The following is an 8,401-nucleotide window of genomic DNA, read 5'->3' as shown; positions in this document are numbered from 1 at the left end:
CTGCCTTCTGCACCTGGCTCACCCGTGAACCCCAAAGACAGACCTTGAGGTAGGTGTTCTTCTCCAAGCTTCTCTTTCTGGGTTTTGTGGATCAGATTTCTGTAAAGAGGTTTGTTTCATATTATAAATTAGGGAAGAGCAGGAGATATTACCACAGGGCCTGTCTTCTCTCTGCCATCTTGGCCAGAAGTCCCTATCCACTTCCATTTTAAGGAAGAGTTCATCCCAATCACATTCATAGTTATGATCACTAACTCCCTATTTTACTCCATCTTATCTTACCCCATTTGAATTTTTCCCTTTCCTTTCTCCTTTTCCATTCTCTTTAGGGTTTTTCTTTTGTCTGTGGTCTTCCTCAATCAGCCGTTTGTTCTGTCAGCCCCTCTTTCCCCTCCTCTTTCCTCTTTCTAAACCCAATTATGAATGTAAATTATTCCCTCTTTTAATCAAATGCATTGCTTACTCTCTCTCTCTCTCTGTCCTTTCTCTCTACTATACAAGATTCTTTGTGTTTCTTTATGTGTTTCTTTCTACTGCCTCTACCTTCTTCTACTTGTATAATTCATTTTATATGTTGTAATAGTTTAATATCTATATTAAACAAGCACAATTCTTTTTAAGTATGTTCTGTTCAATTATCCTAATAGAAATTTAATTCTGACAAATGTCAAGTATCATCTACACATGGAGGAATCTAAACAGTTTAGTTGATTTTTCTTTCCATCTTACTTTTTATGCATCTCATGAGTCTTGTAATCGACATGCAAATTTTCTGTCCAGTTATGGTCTTATCAGCTGAGTTTGAAAGTCCTATCTTTAATTGAATATAAATCTGAAAGAATATCTTGAAATTTTCATATTAATTCCTTTTTTCTTACAATCCAATTTTCTATGGTCTTCAGTATATTATAATTCTTGACTGTTGAAAATATGATTGTGAAGTTGATCATGCTACATAATTCTGACTGAGGCTTCTTAGTATTTGAATTACTTCCTCTTGGCTGCTTGAAGTATTTACTCCTTTGAATGATTAGTCTGAAATTTACCTACAATATTCCTTCTATTTGTTAATTTGGGATTTCTTTCTGGGAGTTACCAGTGGATAATTTTAGCCCAATTTTATCTTCTTGTTCTAGGATTTTAGGGAAGATTTCCTTGATGATTTCCTGAAAGATATTTTCTAGGCTTCTCCTTAGATCATGACTATCATATATGTTAATAATTTGAAAATTATCTTTCCTGGATCTATTTTTCCAGGTTGGTTCTTCTTCCAAGAAGTCCTTTACATTTTCTTTTGATATTTTTTAAGTATTTTGGTTAATGTACTTTTAATGTCTCAAGAAGTCATTAATCTTCTTTAGTCCAATTCTAATTTTAAGGACTTATTTCCTTCAGTCAGTTTTTGTGTTTCCTTTTCTAGCTGGTTAATTTTATATTTGAAGGAGCTATTTTACCTATTTCTATTAGTGAATTTTACTTTTAAAGAATTTGTTTTCTTTTATTACTTGAACAATTTCGCTGTTAAAGTTATTTTTTCTTTAATCAATTTTTCATAATTCTATGATAGTCAATTCTTTTCACATTTTCTTCCTCTTTGTATTTTTTGAGCATTTTGAAAAGGACTTTTATGGCAATCAGGTGGCACAGTGGATAGATCACCCTCTCTGGAATCAGGAGGACCTGAGTTCAAATCTGGATTAGACATTTAATAATTGCCTAGATATGTGAACTTTGGCAGGTCACTTAACCCCATTGCCTTAAATAAATATTTTTTTAAATGAAGAACTTTATATGATTTGAGATAAATACACAAACCCTTTTGAGGCTTCACATTTTGTCACTGCTTTCCCATCATGAGTTAACATTTTGATTTTCTAGTCAGCATAATAACTTGCTATGATTAGCAATCTTTGTGTTCGTTTGTTTTATTCTTTTGTTTTGTTTTGATTTTTTGCTCATTTTGGAAGCTTACTCTGCTCCCGAGGCACGGGGGATACATTCCCAAAGTTTTGTCCAGAGGGCTGGTGGTCTGAGCCCTGAATTTCCTCCCTGACATTTTTTGAACTTGTGGTTTGCTCCCTGCATTAGAGCAGCCAAGCTATGATGCATTTGTGGCACCAGTCTTCCAGAGCTCAATATTTGCCTTCTGTGCTGGTATTGGGACCCTCACTCTTGGCAACCAATAGCACTGGCCTACTGAGCTGAGACCCAGGTATGTGTGATAAAAATTCAATCAAAATCTTCAGGGCCTGAGCTAAACAAAGTTTTTATTTATTTATTTTTCTCAAGAAAAGGTTACACTCCAAGTCTCACAAAAGTAGTAAAGATGAAGGAGCTGCCCCAAATTGCAGTCAAGCAAGATTATATGGCCTAACGCAATGGCCTACTCCCTACTCTTCCCTATACTCTCTCTCTCTCTCTCTCTCTCTCTCTCTCTCTCTCTCTCAACTCATTGTTCAGTCTTCAGAGTTACATTTCACTCATGAAAATCTACCACAGCAACAAAGAAATGAATGAAAGGTGTTCATAAAATATTACCTCATAATCCAGATGGTGAAAATAACCTTCAGGATTATGACTATCTTATTGAAATAATGTATAAGTCTAATAAAAATAGGTTTATCATAAAGTTATGAACTTGTCTTGGAATGCAAGGTCTAGAAAGAGTCTACTAATGTCCCAGTTAGTAAAAATATCCTTATTGAGCAAACAGGTATCATTACAAGTCTCATTTGCAATGCAACATCTTTCTTCTAAGAATAATCTAAGAATAATGGTTTGATTTTTTTTAATATTTCTTAACTGTAAAAGGATGTCACTAGGATTATAAACTTCAAGAAGGTTTTTATTGGGAATATTCTACTCAATCCTCTTATTTCTTAATAGATAGATAGATATTCAATATCTTTCTGTAACTGCAGAGTCCATTCCAGTTTCCAAGTCAGATGACTTTTTAAGATCTTCGCTTGTGGTAAAGGAAATTATTAACACAACAGCTTATTAGACTTACACTCGTGCTTTCATCATCAGATCATAAAATTCTAGAGTTATTACAATTAACATTTTGATGTACTAATTGTCACATTGTTTTATATACATATTTCAATTTAACAAAAATAAAACTTTCATAATTGTCCACTTCACAAGAGAATTTGTTGAAAATTATCAAGTTAACTTGAGCTTTTAGTACCTAATTTACATTAGATGATAATCTTAGTACAAAAAATGCCCAGCAAATGACATACAAACAGGAGTATTCTGTTGCTCTTCATGAAAATAATAACTCAAGCAACCTTAACAAAACATAAATTTCTCTTCCTTCCCAAAATGTTTCTAATTAACCTATAGGGGATTCTTCTCCTGATATACTCTATGGACTTGTGTTCCTTTCCTAAAATAGAACTTGAAATTGTTACTGCAGAGAATTATATCTTGAGATTAAATAAAAGTTTTATTCTTACATATATAATATTTTTCCTAGCATAAAATAAAATAAAATTAAGGGGTCTAAATTCTTCTCAAAACATAGATAATAGAAGAGACAAAAACCACATACTGGCCTATCTAGCAATTAAACTCCAATTCATATATTAGATTGAGTTTCAGCAATTTACTATAAATATCCAGGACATCAAAGAAAAAAAATATATATATATATGTATATATATATATATATACATATATATATATATATATATATAGAGAGAGAGAGAGAGAGAGAGAGAGAGAGAGAGAGAGAGATCAAGTAGATATTCAAATGCCTTAAGCCAAATTTTAGATTTATCTGCTGAGACATTATTCAAATGTCACATTTAGAGAAGTCAAGTAAAAATTGGCTAACCCCAGGTTGCACCGAAAAGCCAACCCATCAACTTTTTTCTCCCCAATATACTCATCATCTGTATAGTCTTCAAATTTCCTTTGGACTTCCAAGCTTCAAGAGAGCATTGACTCAACAGCACTTCCTTTGCTGATCATCCCTGATATCAGACACAAAACAAATGTCAATTAAAAGACCCATGATCTAAAATAACAATTCCATGTAATTAGATCTACAATTGAATTCACATTTAAAGGACTAGATGCTGTTTTCAATCTGGATTGGGGGGGTTCAAAATCAATCAGCCCCCTTCCCTACACACATATATTACATATATCTACTCTTAGTGTTCCTGTCATCAGGATATATGAAAAAGGGTTACTTTCTAAACTTTTCAAAAAGCAGGCAAGTTTCCATAGCATCTGGAATATTCCTTGACATACAGAAATATTTTTCACACATATTTTCCATAATTTAACAGGATGGACTTTACTTTTGGGGGCACTAACTTCAATCTCTGGACCCACATCTCTTTGTTTGAAATCATATCTGTTATTTCTGGATAAAGGTGGTAGGTTAGAGGCCTCTTGGTTAGAAATCCTTCCATCTAGCCTTCTGTATTACACAATAAACACTTCCTTTGGCTAGGAAATTATTCTCTGAATTCTCATATAACAATTATCCAGAGATTGTCACAGAAAAAAAAATCACAAATTATTATCACTATTGTCTTTCCTGTATTGTTCACGTGTTTTTACTTCAAAGCAAACAACCACACCTTTGAGATATGTATACCCATAAATTCCAATTTACATATATAATTGGCAAGTCCTTATGCAAAAAATCTCTATAATAATAATCCTTTTTAATTATTTTGAAATGTAAACCATTGCTTTCAGAATTATTTCAATCCATTAGAACATCTTAAGGGACTCTAAATTCTTCAACATGTATTATTAATTACAAAATTAACAAAACAGTAATAAGTGTAAGTACTAGATTTCACAAAATAATCTTTCCATTATTACACTTATACCTGGATCTCCAGATCTAGAGCAAGGTCCAACATGGTATTTAAAAATTTCAGGAAAACTTAAGGGTCATGACTCTTGATAATTTCCCTCATTATCCTTCCAAAGCAATCAATAATTAATTTCAAGCTTAGATATTATTGCAGTGAAATAGTATATATATTTCCAAAAGTAAATCTCTCCACTCTTCAACATCTTACTCATTAATAAACAATCTAATTGGGGTTATATAATTTTAAATTTCCTAATCATTTTCCAAAATCTTTCACATTTATTCAACAATATTGGAAAGAGTAACTTGTGGTTAAGATATACCTCCCAATATCTTATGCACTATCCTTCTTAATTTGCATTTAATGTGGGAGAAGAAATCTGCAATTTTATTTATTTAAAATTTAACATTAAATTAATAACCTATATGAAACATAAGGTTTCCATCCTGACATCTCATTTTCTTTGTTTTAAATTTATTTTTATTAAAGATATTTGAGTTTTACAATTTCCCCCCCAGTCCTACTTCCATTCCCCCACCCCGCCATGGAAAGCAATCTGTCAGTCTTTACTTTGTTTCCATGTTGTACTTTGATCTGAATTGGGTGTGATGAGAGAGAAATCATATCCTTAAAGAAGAGACAAGAAGTCTAAGAGGTAACAAGATCAGACAATAAGATATCTGTTTTTTTTCTAAATTATAGGGAATAGTCCTTGAACTTTGTTCAAACTCCACATCTTCTTATCTGGATACAGATGGTACTCTCCTTTGCAGACAGCCCAAAATTGTTCCGGATTGTTGCACTGATGGAAATGAGCAAGTCCTTCAAGGTTGATCATCACTACCATGATGCTGTCAGGGTATACAGTGTTTTTCTGGTGCTGTTCATCTCGCTCAGCATCAGTTCATGACATCTCATTTTCTAAAAGAAAAACAAAAGAAGAGATTCTCTTAAACCTAACCTTATAACCAAATAACTTTTACACAGAATTCTGTTTCATAATGAGCTTATTTACTTTTTTTTCCTAATTTTTGCAAGGCAATGGGGTTAAGTGACTTGCCCAAGGTCACGCAGTTAGGTAACTATTAAGTGATTGAAAACAGATTTGAACTCAGGTCCTCCTGACTCTAGGGCTGGTGCTCTATCCACTGAACCACCTAGCTGACCCAGTTTATTTACACCTTATTCCAAAATACACTTCTATTATCTAAACAAATAAAATAAGCTCCATGATTTATTTAGTTTTTTTACACATAGTAACTCTAAAACCCCAATGTATGCTTTTTTACACATTCCAGTGTTACAAGGTACATATGTATATGCATGTATGTATGTATATATATATATATATATATATATATATAATTTCTTCTTAAAAAGCAGATATTAAATAAACTGTATTCATCATATATATACATACATATTTATACATACATACACATACATACACACATATACAATATATATATATAATATTCCCTTTCATAAACACAAGGTGAAAAAACAAAGCCTTTTACAAATTCTTTGGACTGAAAAGACTTTGAGGGATATACCCTGTTGGCAAGGTATTCTTTAGTTTTCTCATATCCAATCTTTACAAATATGATAGGTTAAAGCTCAATTTGTTCATTGTTTGTTATTTTAATACAATTTTAAATTCTCAAAAAAAAGTTGTTTGAATTTGGTCTTATATAAAGTATAGTAATTATTCATTACATAGTTCAATTTCATGTATATTCCTTTTACTCCATTGAATTTTACAATACAGAAATATTTTTAAGACTAGATGTTGCTAAAAGTCGCTTTTTATAATTCCAATTTTTTTTTCCTTTTGCTAAGCAAATGGGGTTAAGTGGCTTGTCCAAGATCAAACAGCTAGGTAATTATTAAGTGTCTTAGGTCATATTTGAACTCAGGTACTCCTGACTCCAGGACCAGTGCTTTATCCACTGCACCACCCAGCTGCTCCAGCAAATTTTCTTTATGCTTCTCTTAAATTCCAAGTCATATTCAAAATAACCTTAAATTATTTTCTTTTCAAAGTCTAAAAAATCTTTTCACTTTCTTCTTATCTTTATTAGTACAATTCTAACTTCTCAATTCTCTGATAAGAGATTTTGATCCCTACTGAACAACATTTCTTAATATTAGAATAATTTATATTCTGGGAATTGGAGATTCTCCAAAATTGAGATATCAAGGAGATATGTCCTAATTCTTTACCTTTACTGTTTATCATTCCTTGCTGACCCCAAATTTTTCCAGATACATTTTCTAAGCATATTGTGCAAATATTATGTTTCCCCTGTTTAATAATTTTATTATACCCTTTTGTAGGTTTTTGCAAGGCAATGGAGTTATGTGGATTGCTCAAGGCCACACAGTTAGGTAATTATTAAGAGTCTGAGACCGGATTTGAACTCAGGTACTCCTGATTCCAGGGCTGGTGCTCTATTCACCAAGCTACCTAGCCACCCCTGTTTAGTAATTTTAAAGCTTGATTAAGAGTACAAAAATCACTTGCCTATACTGATAATAGTTTTGCCAGACTCCTAGCCTCTAACAATGCCATTCTGTCCCTATTTATTTTGGCATATCCATTAATTCTTTTTCCTCCTATGACTGGAGGAGCCATACAACATTTACTAACCCCTTAAATTGGTTTACATGTATCTTCAGAGTATTTTGTACAAAAGATTAGCTCATTATAGGATTACCCAATTTGAAGAAACAATTAACATTTACCTAGAAACTGCTTTCATATAAAACTTTTCATGCTATGTGTTTTAATACTTCCCAAACAAATCACTGCCAGATAATGCAAAAGTGATAGTTTAATGCAATTTTCAGATTACTCCAACCTTATTTGAACTTTTAGTCTTCTATACTTTTTTCTTCTTACATTGATTTCTAAATCACCTCCAAAAGCTCCCCAAATCTGAAAATCAATACTTTTTATTATTCAACATCACACCTACTCAAACCTTTTTGTCTATATGTTTTCACCAACTTTCAAACTTAACAAATGGTTCAAAAATTCCAACTGCTTCTTTGCCTTGTTTCTCTTCCCAATTCTTTCAAAATGCATTATTCAGACTGTACAACTTACATTTCCCCTTAATATTCTATTCCACTATTCTTTTACATTCTTTTTCACTTTGCTTCTTACTGTTCTGAATTGGATCTCCGTAGCTTATTTAAAATTTTATTTTATAACTATAAAAACAACACATATGATTTCACTTTCCACAATACACTTTTCATTCAAAGCTTTTATTATTTAACATTTCAAAGTTTTTAACTGGTATTACTTTTGAGAAGGCAAACTACAACTTAAAAAGAAATCTCACAGCTTAATTGGAGTTTCCTCTGCTCCCCTCTTCAGATAGATTAACCACATAATTTCTCCTTGAGGGGCATAACCCTAAATTGTTTCTGGGGGCTAAGCTGTTCTTAAATCCTCAGTTTTCCCAATATATTCTGTCAGAATCCATATTAATACACTCCTGAGGCTATAAAATTACCATAGATTAAACTAGGATTCATTTTATTTCCCT

The sequence above is a fragment of the Macrotis lagotis genome, chromosome X, assembly GCF_037893015.1.
Source record: "Macrotis lagotis isolate mMagLag1 chromosome X, bilby.v1.9.chrom.fasta, whole genome shotgun sequence".
NCBI lineage: Eukaryota > Metazoa > Chordata > Mammalia > Peramelemorphia > Peramelidae > Macrotis > Macrotis lagotis.
The sequence above is the reverse complement of the archived record's forward strand: the minus strand, read 5'-3'. Positions refer to the sequence as shown.